Below are 21507 nucleotides of genomic sequence, written 5' to 3'. Positions count from 1 at the left end.
TGACCCTAAGTCAATTTCCCTTCTGTCACTCAGAAGTAATACCATACTGTTTTGATTATTGTCTTTTTGTAGTATAATATGAAATTAGGCAGTGGAATACCTCTGGCCTTGTTCCTTTTTTTCTCAGGTTTGATTTGGCTATTCTGGGACTTTTGTGATTCCATACAAATCTGATAATTTTTTGTTCTATTTATTTAAAAAAGTCCCTTGAATTTTAATGGATATTGTATTAAATCTGTAGACTGCTTTGGGCAATATGGTCATTTTAACTATGTTGATTGTTTTAAATCCATGAATATCTTTCCATTTTTTTTTGGTGTCATCTTCAATTTTTCAAAACAAAGTTTTGTAGAAGATTGAAATTATACCAAGCATATTCTCTGACCACAATGCTTTACGGCTGAAGATCAACTGCAAAAAGAAAGTGGTAAAAACCACAGATATATAGAGATTAAGAAACATCCTACTAAAAAACGAATGGGTCAAAAAAGAAATAAAAGGAAAGATCAAGACTACATAGAAAGAAATAAGAGTGAAAATACAACATATCAAAACTTTTGGGATACACCAAAAGTGGTACTAGGAAGAGCGTTCATATCATTAAACGTCTATCTTAAGAAACAAGAAAAATCCCAAATAAACAACCTAACATTACATCTTAAAGAACTCGAAACAACACCATCTTAAAGAGCTAGAAACAGCTTTCATGGGTCTCAGGCTTGCAGATGGCAGATCATGGGACTTAGCCTGCTCCATAACTGCATGACGGTAGGGAAATGATAGGATGGATGGATGGATGGATGGATGGATGGATGGATGGATGGATGAATACATAGATAGGGATAGATATATAATAGCGCATAGATAGATATAAGTAGATATAGAAAATAAGATATAAATGATTGATACAGATCTACATAGACATAGATATAATTTCTAATGATTCTCTTTTTCTGGAGAACTCTTAATATAAGAGGGCAAAACAAAAAGTAGAAAAAGAACTACAAATGAATCCCAAAGTCAGCAAAAGGAAGGCGATCTTAAAAATAAGAGCAGACTTAAATGAAATACAGAATAAAAATAACAGAAGAAATTAATGCACTAGAGAGCTGGTTCTTTGAAAAGATCAATAAAATTGACAAAAACCTGGCTAGACTCACTAAAGGAAAAGAAAAAAGACACAAAATCAGAAATGAAACAGAAGTTACAACAGATATCACAGAAGTACAAAGGATCATACTAGAATGCTATGAAAGACTATATGCCACCAAATTTAATAACCTAGAAGAAATTGACACATTCTTAAAAATACATAACCCTTCTAGACTCAATCATGAAGAACTGGGAAACCTAAATAGACCAATCAACAACAAGGAAATTGAAATAACATCAGAAACCTTGGAAAAAAGTGAAAGTGCAGGACCAGATGGCTTCACTAGTGAATTCTACGAAACATTTAAAGATTTACTATCTATTCTTCAGCTCTTCCAAAAAATTGAAGAAGAGGCAATACTTCCTAATTAATTTCGAGGCCAACATTACCCTGATACCAAATCCAGACAAAGATACACACACACACACACACACACACACACACACACACACACACACCTACAAATATCTCTGATAAATACAGTTGTAAAAATTCTAAACATAATATTAGCAAATCAAATTCAACAATATATTAAAAAGATTATACATCATGATCAAGTGGGCTTCATTCTAGAAGCACAAGGATGGTTTAACATACACAAATCGATTAATGTAATACATCATCTAAACAAAATAAAGGATAAAAATAATATGATCAGAGCAATAGATGCAGCAAAAGCTTTTGACAAGATACAACATCCATTTATGATTAAAACACTTAATAAAATGAGTATAGAAGGAAAGTACCTCAACATAATAAAGGCCACATATGACAAACCCTCAGCTAACATCATAGTTAATGGTGAAAAACTAAAAAACCTTCCCTCTAGGATCAAGAACAAGACAAGGATGTCTGCTATCACCACTCTTATTCAATGTAGTCTTGAAAGTCCTAGATAGAGCAATCAGGCAAAAGAAGAAGTTATAGCCATCCAAATTTGGAATGAAGAAGTCAAATTGTTACTTTTTGCAGATGATTATTTTTATAGAAAATCCTAAAGACTCCACCAAAAACTATTAGAAACAATAAACAAATACAGTAAAGTTTCAGGATACAAAATGTACAAAAATCTATAGCATTTCTATACACCAACAACGAATTTTCAGAAAAAGAAATAAAAAAATTCCTTTTGCAATTTCAGTAAAGAGAATAAAATAGGAATAAACCTAATGAAACATGAAGGACCTATACACTGAAAATTATAAGACATTATTGAAAGAAATTGAGAAGACACAAAGAAATGAAAAAGTATTTTGTGTTCATGGGTTTAACCAACATAGTTAAAATGACCTTATTACCAAAACAATATACAAATTTAATGCAATCCCTATCAAAAACCCAAAAAACAAACAAACAAACAAACAAAAACATTTGTATGGAAGCACAAAAGACCCCAAATAGCCAGACAATTCTGAGAAATAAGAACAAGGACAGATATCAATCTGCCTGACTTCAAATAGTATTGGGATAAAAACAGACATAGACCAATGGAACACAAAATAATTATTTTGTTTCTGCAATAGCTTAAATCAGAGACATTGGTTTGTGACTCGTAATGACTCATAACACTCTGTTCTATAAACAAATATTTGTAATGTGTCTATTCTCTGCATAGAATTGCTTTAATCACTGGGTATATAGGAAGGAAGAAAGCAGATAAAATACTTCCCTCATGGAAATTAAACTCTGCTATGTTATATAACACTTACCTATAAACAAGAAACATGAAGATTCGATAGATATGATTTAGATCTTATGTGGGTGTTGGAGTGGAGCTTTTTAGGTTTTATAGTATTGATCCAAAGAAGAAATTACACAACTGACCTCTGAAGAAGGCTCTTTAAATTGTTTTCACTAAGAAAAGGAATAATATTTTTGTAAAGATACAACACCTCTTGGAATACATTGATGAACTCTGACTATAATTTCTATCACTATATTCAAGGTGTCATAATTAGCACCTGCCAAAACTTGTGAAAAGTCTGAGACTTTTTACCTTCTTGCAAGCTAAAATGTTAACCTGCCACAGTTGCATACGTGCTTGTATAAGATCAAGACTCCTGGGTCAGAAACAGGGCCTTTATTGCTTATATATGGCAAGCAGCATGACCTTCTTGTTCCCTAGGCTCCCTGAGTTTCCCAGCCCCTCTCTAAGGCGGCCTAGAATCCCACCCTGGGGGTTGCCACATGCACCATGGACTTGCATCACACTCGAGGAATCCTGAGCTTAGGAAACTCAGTTTTTGATAAGAGATTGCAAGTCACCTTTGCCCCAGAGGTAAATACTTTCTTATTAAGCAAGGTAGCAAAAAAACTGCCGTAGAGGTAGACACTGTCTCTATCTTCCAAGGCTGATTGCTATATAAATGTCTTTTAATACTATCACTCAACAGAGGACATCTATGTCTGCTCACAAAACAAGCAGAAATATGAGAGATCCATAGGGAATTGTCTTCCAATATCCTCTACTCTATACTTTCAGTTTTCCATGGTCTGAAAATAAACTACAACCAAAAAAGTAAAAGTTACTTACATATATGCATATAAGGGAAATGACATATTTAGATCACAGATATGATGGTATTGTTCATAATGTGTCTAACTTACAGATGAGGAGAATGAGGTTCATGGGGATATATGTATGATTCAGTATTCCATACTTAATAAATTTCAGTGCCAAGATTTACATACTGAATATTGGTTTCTTTTTATTATTGAAAACATCTGAGATTAAATCTTGGCACTGAAATTTCCATGCTGAAAAACAACGGCTTTCAGAATTTCATGTCAATGTGACATCCACATCTATTTGGCATTCACCCACATCATCAGCTTTCACCTGAGAAAAACTTTCCATTATGTAGTTCAGTCTACTGAAAAATGTGCTGGCATGAACATCCTCTCACAGGTTAGAGAAACTGATGCAGTTCTGACTATATGCAGCTGGAAAGGTGGTCTCTTCAGGGTAAACTGCTGAAGGACATTCTAGCTCTAGTGAGTTCTAAATGTGTTCTAAAGGTTAGAAACATCTCCAATTCATTCATGAATTAATCTCTACAGATAGATCAGAGCAGGACAAAATAACATCTAATGGGTATTATAGAAGAACTGCTTTTTTCCCCCCAAGAAAGTAATCTGTTTTCTAGAGTTTGGTAAATATTTTAAAATGTCCTTAGTGAGGAAGTCAGCATTATTTTAAATATCGACATAATGTATCAACTGGGAGCATTTTGATATAATATTTAAGTCTCTCATAAATATACTTTTTAGAAATTTGTTTTGTTTGAGTGTTTTTTTTTGTGTGCGAATTCTTAAATCCCCCTTTTCCAGCTGACTGAGATCCATGCAATTATATATTTGAATTAATGAAGACCATGAAAGCACTGTGACAGAATAATTATCTTTAATTATACTAATTACATAAATGGATACAAATTGATTAGGGCATTGCTCTGTGAAAATAATAGCTCTATATTAATGATTGGATCTTCGTGCAACTTATCTTCACCATCTCTCTACCTCTTCTGACCTACATTTGACATCTGAAAGTTTAAGAAAACTTTTTAACTCAAATTTCCCCATATATACCCTGAGTTTCTATGCTTTTCTGAATTAAACAAGATGATTCAGGTTGCTAGGTTTTGCAAATAATACAGGTCCCTCAGTTAAATTTGACTTTCAGATGAACAGTGAATAAGTTTTTTTAGTATTAAATACCAAATATTACAACATTAGAGAGGATTCCTGTAAGGCAATACACTCAGTAGCTATTACTTGGATCTTCTGTCTTGGATATTCATTATTCCCATAGAATATAGGAAAAGTTGTCAGGACTTTTTATTGAAATTTGAATTAGTCCCAGAGTTAAATTTTAAATGTTTAACTTTAAACTATAAAAACAAATCGCCTACGAAGGTTAAGTGAGGGTTACATGCCATTCTTTGGTTATAAAATGCATGCATAAAATTTTTTGTTAATTGTTTCTATTCCGGTGCATTGGGTATTAAGGCAGGCAAATTAATTTGAGGCTATGTAGTTTCCCCAAACTAGTTTTAAAAGAAGAACAGATATCTTTATAATTTTCATTGATTAATAATTGAATTTCCCATATCTTCATCAAACGGTACTTCTGTCATATTTTTAACTAACAGTATCCATGAATTATTTATCAAATACTGTTGTATAATAATTTCCTCCTTTTACTTATTGGATATACAGGAATATGGAGAGATTATTTTATCGCTATCATGCTCTGGTTATTTAGTGAAAGTAAAAAAGCCACAAGTAACATTATTATTTCCAGGCATAAGAATCATTCAGTTACATAATGGAGTCTCAAAGCTTGAAAGAAAGCTATGAAATCCCCCTCAATTTGAGGGCATTTGTTCTTGTCATAGAGAAAGAGAGAGGTTAACTTAAACACATTGTGCAAGCAGAATATATGTAAAACTGTATTGCTAATTTTAACACAATTCAATAGCTAATGATTTTTTTTTAGGAAAAAATATTTATAATTACAAGTTTTTGAATAAAAAGGAGACTTGTCCCAGAGTCAAGTCTTAATGACTGCTTTGCTCTTTTGGTCCTGGAACCTGGACCATAGTGTGGAATTCTAACCTTTCCTCCTTTTAAAATAGCCCCAAAGCAGTTGTGTAAGGGCGACTTTGCAAACACTCACTTAGCAAGTTTAAATACTGCGATGTCCTTTATCAAGGAGAGCTGACACACTTCTAAAGCTGTCATAACTGGCTAACTCTGGTCTAGTTCATAAGGGATTAATTGGCCATGGGTGCTTGTGAGCTGAAATACTGTCATTGCAGCTGTAGATCTGTCAATATAATACACAAGGTAATCAAGTCCAGTAATAGACTCTCCATGAATTTTAATAGCTTACCTAAGCAAGAAATCATTAGAGGCTGTTTACTTGATGTCATATGGACTAGCATAGTCTGGACTTTTAGTTAGAAATCATTTGATATTTTGTGGGATAAATTCTCTTTACAAAACTATATTAAAATAATAAAAATGTTTGTGGTTATTTTGAGACTAACTACAAAGGAAAATGAAACTTTAAGAGCCTAAGCTTGAGAAAACAATTTCAAACTGAAAAATAAAAATAAAATACCTTTTCTGAAATCTTTTTCACTTTTTTTTTTTTTTTTGGTAAAAGTTCAAATAATCAAAAAATATAATCAAGTGAAAAGTGGAAGTTTACTTTCACTTGTCTCTAATTTTTTTCCAGTAGTTACCTGGTTTCTATAATATAAAATCTTTAAAAAAATTTACTATTCATTTACAAATAGAGTTTTATATGCACATAAAATGGTTAATGCATTTTTATATTAATGATATACTTTTCTTTGGAAGCATTTGTCAATATACATATATATTGCATTCTAATAGCATAGTTTTCCTTATAGAGGTGCACTTTAATTTGTGTAAATATTATTTACATTTAATTAATAATATTTTTAAGAAAATAAAGAAGTGAGAAATATATCACTTAATTTCAAGGTTAGTTATTTGAAATATTATTTTACTCTGCACCTATCATTTAGTGTGTAAGACAGAGCTCAGCACCTGCAAAATTACACAATATCCAAGGCACTGAATTTTTCATATGAAATTTTACACTTTTTTCCCCTAGATATCTCAGGAATGATTAAACTTCTAATTGGACAGCACTTGAGAATATTGTTTTGTAGCTTCGGTCCTTAGTAATAATTGTCCTATATTAGGAAATTTTTGGAAGAGAGGGGAGAATGATGAAATTATAAATTGATCAGACAAGAAGCTGACTTGGGTGAAAAAAGAATTTCAGCATTAACAACAAAGTTGAACAATATTTGCAGACCCAAAGTGCTCCAAAAAGACCTTGAGAACTGCCAAAAAATTCCTGAGATCAAGAACCATTGGTGTAATTCCAGTAACTACCACCAGGAAAGAACTTACTACAAGAACTTGATATGTGTTTTACATACACACTTTTGTGAGGCAGATGAATGTATATATTTCTGGACAGTTAACATATTTGAGTATGTGCATAGGAAATGAAATAAACACCATTGCACTTTATCAGTTAAGCAAGTAAAAATATAGCTACAGCAAACAATCATACAGAAAAAAAATTTAAAAGCTACTGGGTTTTCATCTTTTTACATCTTCAAATGGAGTATATAATTGATTTATGAAATTCTCTTATCACTGTATTTAGACTTGTTAGTTACCAAGAGTCCTAATAATTTTTTATTACTCCTGATGTCAGAAATCATCTGGGCATTCAGTACGTTTAAAAATAAGTTAATTCAGAATACTCGTACTATAATAAAGTGAAGAATTTAAAATAATATATGTAAACCACAAAACAGCAGTGAAAATGGGGAAATGTCATAATAGAAAATACACACACACACACACACACACACACAACATATAAAGATATAAAGAGTCCATTCTTTACATTTCCCCTAGAGTTGCTGGGAGAATTAACACATTTAAAACATTTTCAGCACATTTAAATTAACACACTTAAATCAATTAGTATATATAGAGAGAGTTTAAATTGCAGTCACTTACTAAATTGTGGTTTCCATCTTTTGGTTACCAGTTGATAGATCATAAAAATATGGACATATGTCTTCATAAGATAATAAAATCACATCTGTAACCACTTGTTATAAATCTTAAGGTTTATTAACAAATGACATTTATATTTAGGTTCTGATTTCATTTTGATGGACAATTCTTTGTGACATAGCTGGTTAGTATTGTTATATAACCAAAAGAGTTCTTCAGTCTCTCTATTATATTACTCTGACGTCAAAACCCAAGTTGTTCTGTCAAGTTATTTTTGCCATCATTTTATGTAACAGGCAATGCTTGTTTGGTTTTAAATAATGGTTTAAATGGCAAAAGTAAGACTACTCCGAGGTTATATTCTATGAGCCCTCGAGTGTAAGCAGAGAGGAAAAAGGACATCTGTATTGGTTACATTCATACCTCTACTTCAAAAAGCCAGGCAGTCCTGGTGGTAGCCCATAAAGATGGTGGCACTTGGCTAAGAAGATCTATGGTTGAAAAGACTAATGATGTAATGAATTGAGTGATGAAGTAGCATAGCAGGAGAGAAAGACTCAAGTGTGCTTGGGGCATGTGGAAGGTTCCAGAAGCAATTCAATATTATTATCTCAAACAAGTAAATATTTTACAATTTTATGAGGTTGTAATAATGATATCTTGTTGGCATTTTATACTTATCAATGTGATACTCTTTATTCTTGGTTTCTTGAAACTTGTAAGATTTTATGCAATCGTAGCAACATCAAAACAATTTCGGATACATCTCTTGAATGTTTGACAAAGTGTATTAGTATATCCTCACCCATTTAATTAAATAGTTTTATTAGTTTTCAATATAAAGAATACTTCTGTCCATCAACATTTACTGATCACCTAGTATTTGTAGACAAAGAAGTAAGCTCTGAGAAAATGAAGGTAGATAAGTATAAAGATGGTCAAATATATCGTGATGGAAGAAAAATTTAACTTTAGATTGTGAACACAACAATGCAATAAACATTTGACATATTGCTGAATTGTAACCTATATGATTGAAACATATCTGATTTGATTAACAATTTCATCCTAATAAATATATAAAAAAAGAAAATGAATTAGACCCATGACCTTTACTTTGAGGAACTTAAATGGTAGTGCAGGAGACAGAAATGTGAAAATAGAGTGATGATACAGTTTGAAAAATTCTAGTGTAGAGGTATAGGGAAAGTGTTGTGATAAGAGAAAAGAGAAAGCAATACATTGAGGGCCTCTAAATTTTGGTTCCCCAACTGAAATAATTTCCAAAAGAATCCTATGTGCCTGTCATAGCAGTCCGGCCTGCATGTCTTTCACACTGTTGCCGGTTTCCACCAATAGTTACTGAAGTTTGAACATGATAAACTCCCTTTTGAATAGTTAGGTCAAAGTTTAACTCTTTTCACTAAAATATCTTAGAATTAATGTGATAAATTTCCTTTGAACTACACATTTATGCGTTTATCTTGAACCTGGTCTTAATGCACTAAAGTGGAGTCATCCTAAATTTGCCCCAAATGTATTTCTAATTTCCTTGTTTCTCTTTTATCTATATTTTATGCTATGTCTTATACTATTGCAGAATAGTAGCTGTAGAGGACACAAGCTGCATCTGTCATTTTATTTGTAAAGCATTCATTTCAGTTATGGGCAGTCAGGGCACTTGGCAGAGCTTTATTGGAGGTGAATTTGACTAATGGATCAGATATGGAAGTTTCTGTGAATCTCATTCTTTACCAAATTATTTCTTTATATATATTTTCTTACATAGTGAAATCATTTACTCATGAATAAAGTCTTAGCAAGAGTCATTATTCACAGAAAGTGAGGGCTTAACAATCGTTCAGAACTAAAAAGAAGACTATCATAGGCAATTATAAAATACTCCTCCTTTGCACTTTCTGCTGGTGAGGAGACAAGTGAGCCTTCTCTAGAATTTTATGAAAAACTGCTGACACTTTAAAAATCAAATTAGTAGAGCTACTTAATTGTTCATTTGGATTTATGTCCCTCTTAGTCAGTTTGTCTTCTAATGTTTTCAATAAAACAAATAGAAAGTGCAGTTGAATGTGAAAATCAATGCTCAGTAAAGATCAACAAAACCATGGGCACAAAGAAACAGTGAAGTAGAATTATTTTAATCAATTCTAAAACCAATTTGAATTCTATTATGCTGACTCCATCCAAAGAAAGATTTTTAAAAAAGGTGAGTCAATAGTAAGTACAAATGAGACAAGTCAAAAAAATTTACCAGAAACAAGTTCACAAATGCATTTTGAATAAACCGTGTGACGCATTGAAACATTAAAACTCATTGTGAAATCCAATATAATATTAAGATTTATAAATGCAAAATTTTTAAACACAACCTTTATGTATTCTGCAATTATAGAAATATAGCTCAAAAACTATTGTTCATTAATGTGTCAGACATTTTTCTAGACTCCTGAAGTACATCTATAAATGTAATAAAGAAACTTCCGCTCATGCAACTTAGATTTAATGGAGGATGAGATAAATAGAAAATAAGCAATAAATATATAGCATGAGAATATATGTATATATAAAGATATATATTAACATGTTAGAATGTAGTATCTGTATAGAAAAAATGTGGATTAGGTTAAAGGGATAAGGAATGATACTGGTGAAAAGGAAAGATTGCAATTCTAAGTGGGGCAATCCCTGTAGGCTTTGTTGGGACCTATTATTTCAAATATTTGAAGTATATGACATGAGTGTGATCGTAAAATGATATATTTTTCAAGGGACATAAGAATAATCAAATTTAGCCACTCGCCTCTACTGCCTCTTTTTCTCTTTGAGGTTCTTGAGCTATTAAGGACAAAATTGTCAGTTATGCCAGCTATAACTTTTGCTGCAGAACTCTACTGATATGAGCTGATCTAAAATAATTTTTTTTTCATATGTTAGGTCATCCTGAATAAAAACAGTAGGTAAGGTAGTCTTCATCTATTTCTATTTTTAAATACTAAACCACAGTCTTACAGCTGCCCATTTACATGCAAGGGTAGTGCAGTTTTGTCTATGTCTTCCAGTGCCAGAGCAGCACAAATACTGGGGAGAGTTGGACCTGTCTATCCAGAACAATAGTTCCAGGCTTAGCAGTCACATAGGGGCAAGAGAAAGAAAGAGAGAGGTCTTATCCTCTACTCTGCTACTTTGGATCATGAGATAACGGAAGTCACAAGAAATGGTACACTCTGTTTCAGTGCTCCACTAACTAGGACTGTGACTCAATATGATATTCCATAATTTTATCAGCCTAGACCAGAAATTAGACTATGGGAGTGGAGCATCATATCCAGGAATCTGACTTACTTTAAAGAAAATGGTAAGGATGAAGGTCCTTAAGAATTCTCAAAAGTCAAGACATAACAACAATGTGTGTAGTGTATGCATACTTGAAAACATTTCTTCTTAAATGCTATTGCAACATGTCTCTTATAAACAATACACAATAAGTATCTTAATCTTGTTTTCACTCCATTCTTAGTGAAAATTGACCAAAAGTAAGAGAGATTTCTATAAAAATATGTACATCCTACATACATGTATTATTTTGCATAAAAGTTTGGACATGAGAGACAGGGATGATAGTTATTGATCTTAAAACAAAACACATTACTTGATAATAGAAAGTCATGAATGCAGAATTTTAAGAAAAGAGGAACTAGTTTTTCTGCTTAAAATAAGATGGTAGGGTAAAGAAGGGCATGGAAGAAAGCAGGCCAAGTATAAGAGTAAGGATATAATCCACAGGCAGATAAATGCATGCTAGAGTAGCCCAGAATTTTCCCTCCAAGTCTCATGGAGAGGGAAACTGTCCAGTTCCACAAATGAGTTTCCATAAAATGAAAACAGTACAACTGCTGACGACTGGTATAAGAAATAATAATGCATGCCTACTATTTCAGTCTTATCTGTCATGAAGATCAACCTGGACTGTCGTTTTTCTTAAACAAAATAAACAATGATTTTATGTTTTTTTAAATATTTTTTTTGGCATAAAATATCTTTACATCAGACCTAAACTCTCATATCAGTAAAATTTAACTGATTTGAGTCTTATACTACCATCTCTTAATAACATTCTTTTGTTTTTGCTTTCTTTCCAAACTCCTTTACAATTTCTATAATTCATTTTGCCCTCCAGCACAATTTCTAAAGGATTGATTTATTTTATTCATTCCACAAATACTTATTGAAGGTGTTCTATATGCCAAGCAATATTTTAGTTGATATATTAGTGAGTCCCTACTCTCGCAGAGCTTATTGTCCATTTGGGCTGTTCAGTTAATAAATTGACTATTACAATAAATTTAGATGATAAGTGATTTAAATAAAAAAAGAATAATAGAATGGAGTAAATTCAGTTCAGATTGGCCTAAGCAAAATAAAAGGCTATTTTAAAAATGTGTAACTTAAAAATTTAGAAGTAGGGCTGACTTCACAAGAGATTTGATCAAGTAGCTTAAGAGATGTTACTGATTGCATTTACAAACACGCTAAGTAGCTGGTGGATGTACCACTCAATAAATGCAATTTCATGTGTGACATAGGAAAATTTCAGCTACAAATAGGAGAAGCTCCAACTAAAACCAGTTTAAATAATAAATGAGTTATAATGGTGCATGTAACTAAAAATACAGAGGAAGGATTTTTTTTGTTGTCATTTCAGAATTTTGGTTATGTTGCTAAAGAGTCCTTTTATCTTTGCCCTCTTTGCATTTGAAAATTTTCTTTGCTTTGGCTCCTCTCATTATAGCAAAACATTGGTAATAGTTCTATTGTATCCTAAATCCTCTAAGATTTCAAATACTTGGCCACCTCAGAAGAGGTTCCTTTTGTTAGGCAAAACAACACCCTGAATGTCTCAGGTCAACCGAAGCTTCCTAAACTGCACAGGTACTGCTAAATGGGAAACTGGGAGAAAGAAATTTAGGAACAACTAATTGTCAACCACACTGTCCATCTCTGTTATTAGAGGAAATAGGTAGAGTATTCCAGATCTTAATATATGTGACATATAAATGTTATGCGGAAATTTTATATCCATTATAGTGCTTACTTATTGTGCTTATAGTCTTTATATTATTACCATTGTCCAATGTATTAGATATATATAATTGGCTCTGCTTTTTTTTTTTTTACTAGAGTATAGATTTTGAATAAGAAAAACACTGTAAATATAACTGATCGATGGGGTCAATAAATATATATTTTTCCCCTAATGAGCCTTATTACTGATACCATTCAAAGTGACTTCTGGAAGTCACTAACTCTAACTTTTCTTCTATGAAATACATGTCTTTTGTTAATTCACTAAATTGCCTAGAGAGAGAAAAAAATCACCCTATCATTGACCTGCTCAAACTTTATGTTCATGATTTAAAATAAGATATAAAAAGATAATTAAAATAATAAATTGAAAATGCATTTACTTCAAGATAGGCTCACACCAAGAAAGATATCTTAAAATCTGTGGTTTTTCTTATTTTTACATCCAATTTTAAAAGGAAAATTGTACATTCGATAACATCAGATTTCCTATTTATCAAAGAAATGTAATATTAATTTATTTCATGATGATGCTTCACTAGAAACACCTGTTATTAACCATGTCGGTCTGCATTCTGACTGCAGTTTTCAATTAGATATAATCTGTTCTCATCGTACAAAGGGAAGGAAAGACAAAAGGAGAATTCAGTTACTCATCACAAACTTGAATAGGCACTTACAGTAATAGGCATTCTGCAAAGCTGTTTTGTTTGGTATGGAAGTGATGTTTCTAGATTTAAATAAATGTAGCTAACTTGATTAAAGGTGTGTGCCTGGAGAGAGCATCTTTCACATTGCTTTAAATATTCTAGTTTATAATCAAATAATCTTTTACTCAACTTGTATCATAGCACCACTGAACTGTTTGTCTTCTTTCATGTTTGATGGTGTTAAAAGCTTAAAAATCTCATAAGATTCTTGAAAGCTACATTCTGTTAAGGTAAAAAAAAAAAAGAATGTCTGAGATTTTACATGGTAATGAGAGTGAAAAATAAAGACATCTCTCTCTTTAGTTAGGGACAGTGCTTACATTTTCACCCATTAAGGCAGAAATGGGAGGAATATTGTCCTTCTAAATGCCCCAACATTCAGTTCTCTTAGTCCAATAGATTCTAAATGATATTTTCTTATATTCTCTTGTCATTAAAGGAAACATTTCTGTGGATATTTAATGTGCAAAAAATATTTAAATGGCATAATATTAAAAATTACTATTTCTGTACTGTATTCCCTAGTGGCTGAACCAACTTGCAGTCCCACCAACAGTGCATGAGGATTCCCTTTTCTCCACATTCTTGCCAACAATTGTTCTTTGTTAATTTATAGGTGATAACCATTCTGGCAGGTGTAAGGTGACATCTCATTGTGGTTTTAATTTGTAATTCCATAATGATTAGTGATGTTGAGCATCTTTTCATGTCTGTCGATCATCTGTATGTCTTCTTTGGAAAAATGTTTCTTCATGTCCTCTGCCCATTTTTTAGTTGGAATGTTAGTTTTATTGAGTGTCGAGTTGCATGAGTTCTTTATAAATTTTGCATATTAACCCCTTTTCATCAGATGCATCATTAGTGAATATCTTTTCCCATTCAGTAGGTTGTCTTTTCATTTTTTAAATGGTTTCTTTCGCTGTACATAACTTTTTAAATATGATATAGTCCCATTTGTTTATTTTTCCTTTCTCTTCCCTTGCTTGAGGAGATACATCAGAAAAAAAAATATTACTAAGAACAATATCCGAGTTCACTGCCTATGTTTTCTTCTAGCAGTTTTATGGTTTCAGGTCTCATGTTTAAATCTTTAATCCATTTTGAGTTTATTATATATGGTGTAAAAGAGTGGTCTAGTTTCATTTTTTTGCATACATCTTGTCCAGTTTCCCAACACCATTTATTGAATAGATTCTCTTTACCCCATTGTATATTCTTGCCCCCTTTGTCATATATTAATTGGCCATATAGGTATGGGTTTATTTCTGGGTTCTCTGTTCTGTTCCATGGATATGTTAGTCTGTTTTTATGCCAGTACTATGCAGTTTTGATTACTATAGCCTTCTAGTATAGTTTGATATCAGGTATTGTGATACTTACAACTGTTTCCTTTTTTCTCAAGTTTGCTGAGGCTATTCAGGATCTTTTGTGGTTCCATATAAATTTTAGGATTAATTGTTCTAGTTTGGTGAAAAATGCAATTGGTATTTTGATACAATTGAATCTGTAGATTGCTTTGAGTAGCATAGATATTTTGATGATATTACTTCTTCCTATCCAAGGTGCATGTGGTCATTGCAGCATTATTTACAGTAACCAAGATATGGACATACCTAAATGTCCATCAGTAGAAAATTGGATAGAGGTGGTACATATATACAATAGAATATTACTCGACCATGAAAAAGAATGAAATCTTATCATTTAAAACAACATGGATAGACCTAGATGGTATTATGCTAAGTGAAATAAGTCAGAGAAAGACAAGTATCATATGATCTCATTTATATGTGGAATCTAGAGGACAAAATAAATGAACAAACAAAACAAAAACAGACTCAGTTCCAGAGAACAAACTGATAGTGGCCAGATGGGAGAATGTTGGGGAGCTGGGTGAAAAAGGTAAAGGGGTTAAGAAGTATATATTGGTAGTTACAAAATTTTCAAGAGGATGTAGAGTACAGCATGGAAAATGTAGTCATTAATATTATAATCATTATGTATAGTGCCAGGTGGGTAGTAGACTAATCGAGGGAATCATTTCATAAATTATATAAATGTCTATATATTGCTATGCTGTACATCTGAAACTAACATAAAATAATACTGAGTCTGAACCGTAATTGAAAATAGAAACAAACAAGTAAATAAAATTAAAAAATAAAAAATAAAAAATGCTATTTCACCTGGGCCTTGAAGCAGCAATGCTTGGGTCCTGAGTTTCAGGATAGAAAACAGGAAAGCAATTTTTTTAGCTTATCTTATTATTTTATATTATTTCTCTAATTTCATTATCTTACCTCTGAGTTCCCTTATTTTTCCCAGCTGTGAAATGTCACCCTTTAATCATACTTCATTAATCATTGATGTATCAATATACTCAATTTCTTAATTTACTCAATTTACTTGGTTTAATTTCAACTATCGAGGTGAAAAACTATCTTAAAGTTCCCTGCCTTCATGTAGCAATTCTACTGATTTGATATTTTAACTCCTTTCTAACACTTTAAATGATAAACATTAATAATATAATTTATCATATTTAAACTGCACAAACATATTGATTCAACAAACAGGTATATCTTTGAATTTTTGTAAATAATCATCTTCATTCAGTTCGACATTCCTAGTTTAAATGATGTTACTTATGTTGAGGTTTTCCTCCATAAAAATGTATATAGGCAATACTTAAATCTTTCTTACAGTGTAGGTAGAATCACAGATTTGGGGCAATAAACTAAGAATTTTAGTTTTTTCATTCTAAATCTTGGCTTGGATTTAAAAAAAAATACTTGTTTTGTTTGAGTTATTTTTTTTCTATGTATGTCTTTTCAATGGTAACAATTCTACTAAACATGGGTAAGTTACTTATCGAGCACTTATGATGTGTTTGGTACTATGATCCTGATGTTCTTTAGTTTACATAATCTTCACAGAAGTTTATGAGGTAAGTAGTTTTATTTTTTCTATTTTACAAATAATTTAATAGAAACTGAGGTAGATGAAATAATTTTTCTGAGCTCCAGGAAATAACACACACACACACACACACACACACACACCACACACACACACAGGGGAGAAACTAAATTCCTTACTTGGGAACATTGATGTCCAGGAAAACTATAATGAGAACTGATTGTTCTTTTTTTCCCAGATCTCTCTCTGGGCCATTATTTCTTTTCATTTCTTTTCTTTTTTTTTTTCTTTTCTTTTTCTTTTCTTTTCTTTTCTTTTTTTTCCTTTTCTCTTCTTTTTTTATTAGCTTTTTTGAAACATAATAGACATGTAACATTAAGTTTAAGATGTACGGTGTTGAGTTGATACACTTATATTATTGCAGAATGATCACCTCCATCGCATTAGCTAACACAAGCATCATTTCACATAATTACCATTTCATTTTTGTTGTGAGAACATTTAAGGTCTACTCTCAGTAGACCTTGAATGTATATGGTACAGTATTATTAATTATAATCACGATGTTGTATATTAGATTTCCAGAATATATAGCTAGAAGTTTATATCTTTTAACTAGTATTTCCCCATTTTCTCCAATCCTCAGCCTCTGGTAACCCTCATCCTACTCTCTGTTTCTGTAGGTTTAGCTTTTTTAGGTTCTACATATGAAATTATAAAGTATTTGCCTTTCTTTGTCTGACTTATTTCACTTAGTAAAATGTTCTCAAGTTTCATCTCTGTTATCATAAATGTTAGGATTTCCTTGTTTCTCATGGCTGAAAAAATATTTCATTATAAATCTCGCATCTTCTTTATCCATTCATTCATTACATACCCCTTGGTTGATTTTACATAATGACTTATAAATCATGCTTTAATGAACATGGGAGTACATATAACTCTTCGAAATCTCATTTTCATTTTCTTTAAATATATACTCAGATATGGGATTGCTGGCATCCTATGATAGTTCTATTTTTAATTTTTTTGAGGAACTATCACACTGTTTTCCGTAGTGGGTGTACCAATTTACATTCCTATAAACAGTGCAGAAGGGTTCCTTTTTCTCTACATCCTAGCCAACACTTTTTATCTCTTGTATATTTCATAATAGCTACTCTAACAGGTGTAAGGTAATATGTTATTGTGGTTTTAATTCTGAACAGCAAAAGAATAGTCAACAAAATGAAAAGACAGCCTATAGAATAGGAGAAAATATTTACAAACCATATATAAGGACTTCATATGCAAATATATATAAAGCATTCATACATCAATAACAGCAATAATCAAAACCAAACAATTCAATTAAAAATCAGGCAGCAGAACATACACATAACCAAAGATACGTGAAAAGATGCTCAACATCACTAATTATTTAATCCATTGCTTTTATTCTTGTGGCCAAATTTTGATACTACTTGGGCACTGATCTTTTATGACCTATTCACCTTTGTCCAATGTTACACAGAGGAAAATATTGTTATGTTATGACATCTCTGTGGAACCCCCACAAGGCTCTTGCTTACTAACCTTCTTCCTTATCTATCTAAGCTATAAATAATGGCTTACTAGTACTTTGCATTCTCAGGAATGTTTGTATCACACTCAATACCTACTCCATAGATCTAATGTCCCCAAACTTATGAATCAACCCACTGTTCTGATCAGTGACTGCTATGCATTTTCCATCTTGGACACATCTCACAGTATATGGTGTGGATAAGGGGACTGATATGTGCATGTAATACTGAACATCTTTTCATGTAACTGTTGGCTATCTGTATGTCTTCTTCTATAAGTATCTATTCAAATCTTCGGTGGTAAATTTATGGGAAATTATATTTAATGGGACATTCCAAATCATAACATTTGCTACTGTCTATAAATAGGATTTTCCATAGAGCACAGAAGAATGAGATTTTGGGGTTTGTATTAAAATGGACATATTAGCAACCATTAATCTATTTTATTTAGAAAAAAATATTCTTAAAGAAAATGCCGATAACCCTATGCTTTTTCTAACTTCAAGAAAATCCACAGTCTTTTGTTGTTGTTGTTTCATTTTGTTTTCCTTTTTTCTTGTTCTCCATCTGAGCACTTGAGGATAGAATCCACGGCCCGGAAGCCACCAGCACCAAAGATATGACATGAAAGGGGCCAGAGCCCTTTCCCTCTGTTTTCATACATTATGGGGGTTGGGACCATATGCTCAATCTTCACCAAGAAGAGGAGGGTTCAGCAGTGTTTTATAATTTTCGAGTTCATTAAGCAGATCAGTGAGGTGATAGCAGGTTAGCAAGTAAATTCAAGTTCTCGTGGCACAGACATTCTAGTAAATGCTGTTTCCTATTGAAAGCATACACAATCTCAAAGTTTTAGGTAATCGATTATTTTCCAAGATGGAAAATAATCTTTAAATATTTATTATTACTAATTATTAAACAGTCTGAAACTTAATCTTGTGATGAAAAGATAAAGAATAAATATACATTTACTTTACATTATTAAGTAACTGAAATGTAAATGCATTCTAATCACCTTATCTATCAAAACTAAAAATAATGGCTTACTAGTGCTTTGCATTCTCAGGAGTATTTGTGTCAGTAAACATTCTAACGTTCATTAGCTCATTCAAATTTACAGACTATAATTTTTGCTAAGGTTGAGTCAAAGTATCCAGAGGATGTATGTGTATGACAAAATATCATTAAAATGGAGATTCAAATAAATTTAATAGATAATTTAGCTTGCCTACCCTTCATTCTTTCTGCATTTCCTATATTGTAAGTAGTGGGTGGGGGGTGACTTGATTTTTCCAGATGATTCTCATTCACTAAATGGATATCATAGCTGCTTAAATTTTAATTTAATCTGCATATGTTAATGCAGAAAAAGACAACATGAACAATTAAACTAAGTCATTGTTGAGTTTTAAAGTTGGATAATTTTGCAAAGCTAATGTTCGTTATTGGTGTGTGGGCATGTGTGTGTGTGTGTGTGTGCGCACGCGTGCGCATGCATGTACTTATATATTGTAATTCAAGAAATTTATTGTGACTGCTCACCTGTGCTGTCAGTGTTTAAATATCCCCACAGATGGATCATCAAGACAACTACAGATGGTTTATTTGAATTGCATGTTTAGATTGTTAGTTGGTGTATAAACTTTAGGCTCGTGTTTCATCTCTAGAATATATGAATATTTATAAAGTTAAATCTAGTTCTCTCTGAATGCAGTATCCCAATTATCATTTTAATACTGTTGCAATCAGAAATCAATAGTTATGCTTTATATATTATATATATATATATATATATATATATATATAGACTAAGCAGATAGGATATTTAATGAGGTTAAATTTTGAAACAAAATTGTATGAGTTGGAACAATTTTAAAAAATAGTTTTCTTTAAAAAATTGAGTTAAAAGAATTTGTTGATTTTATTTTACTCCTAAGATTATTGAATTCAGCCGTACTAATGAAATCTATATCTTTTGCAGTGCTTTGAATTTATTTAATGATTCATATTGTTCAAAATTAAATGCAGCCTACATTTAATTTTCCTTTCAGACATGCTTTTAGGAAAGCAATTTAAGAAAATATCTATATTTTGTATCTTTGCACAAATGGTTTTAGCATGGTTTATTGCCAACCAATTCTGGCAATATAATAAAAAGCATTTAGTTATAATTTTTTCAGATGATACATTTAGCAGTTCTGTTAAATAACAGCAACTTAATGTTTTTAATGTAAATGTTTATTAGTTATGACCCTTAAAATGCTATATTATGGAGAAGATACAATACTTAATTTTTTTTAATTTAATGCTTATCCATTATAAATTATGAAATGGTGATTGTAGTGTCATATATTTAGAAGAGAGAATAGAATGTAATAATATATACAAGGGTCTTTAAAGGCTTCTTTTGTAAGACCCTACTATAAATGCAAAACTTACAGTTAAATCAGTTGTTTATTTCTTGATTAATGTGGTCCAAAGGATGGGCTTAACTTTAGTAGATGTCAGTTATGTAACACTGGTTACTTCTTAAAATACAGTATGAGTCAAAGGAAAATTACACGACACAGAATAAGTGTATCCTCACTTTTATGAACAAATGGTATTCAACGTTAATTCACACAAGTTTTAAACATACAGAACTGGTTTTAATTTCTATTTTGCCACTAACTATAATTTACCAACAAAACTTTCATTCTCTCATCTATGTTTGGTGTCTAACGCTTTAAGCAAAAATGATAAATATATAATGAAAAGTGCCAATTATTTTTATGACAGATTTCATTGATGGATACTGTATGTTATACTATTAATAGTTTTCATGCTTTATTCTGAGTTAGCATTGCCATCTGAAGATTACTGGCAAAAGAGATAGTATATATTTAGGAAGTAAAGAGATCCCTAACTCGGTACATGTCTTTATATCTACCTGCTACTTTTGCAAAGGTGATTTTGTTTTTAAATTTACGTTGAGAAAGTCCTCAAATCAACTCAGGGAAAAGAAGGAAAAGCTAATGCTCAAATGAAATATATAATTTTATTTCCTAATATGATCCAAAGTATGGTGTAAGCGCTCCAGTAACCTCAGAACAACTGAGAAAGCACAGAGTTGACTAATATTAACTGTGTAGCACCTCAGGAACTCGAGTTGTGCCTATGTCAGCTCTCAATTAGTGCAGTTTCACACTGAGAAGGAGATTTAAAAACAATGGGACATCATTAGTGGACATTCATAGTACAATATTTTGCCAACCTACCAAATGTCTGTTTATGAGCCATCCACAGGGTCCCGCTAAAAAAGAAAGCAATTTCTTAGCTCCTTTGGTAGTCTGTGAAACTTGGGATACAGGATGAGATTATAAAGGGAAGGAGAGGAAAAGACCACACACACCTTCCCTGTGATGGACCTGTGTTTAATAAACCTGACATGGGGTAGCACAGTCAGTTAAATCACTTAAGGATCCTTCTCTGGAATTAACAA

General features: G+C 31.8%; 1 protein-coding gene and 1 non-coding gene across 6 annotated transcripts in view; one reads left to right on the top strand and one right to left on the bottom strand.

Moving 5' to 3' along the window:
- The window catches only part of SGCZ (sarcoglycan zeta), a 781719-nt gene that overhangs the window by 353639 nt on the left and 406573 nt on the right, over window positions 1-21507 (top strand). The window lies entirely within an intron of this gene.
- Window positions 18592-18736, bottom strand: LOC118609476. Its single transcript, XR_004953452.1, has one exon. It is a non-coding gene; the product is annotated as a small nucleolar RNA SNORA57 (small nucleolar RNA).

The sequence above is a fragment of the Rousettus aegyptiacus genome, unplaced genomic scaffold, assembly GCF_014176215.1.
Source record: "Rousettus aegyptiacus isolate mRouAeg1 unplaced genomic scaffold, mRouAeg1.p scaffold_m13_p_11, whole genome shotgun sequence".
NCBI lineage: Eukaryota > Metazoa > Chordata > Mammalia > Chiroptera > Pteropodidae > Rousettus > Rousettus aegyptiacus.
The sequence above is the reverse complement of the archived record's forward strand: the minus strand, read 5'-3'. Positions and strand labels throughout refer to the sequence as shown.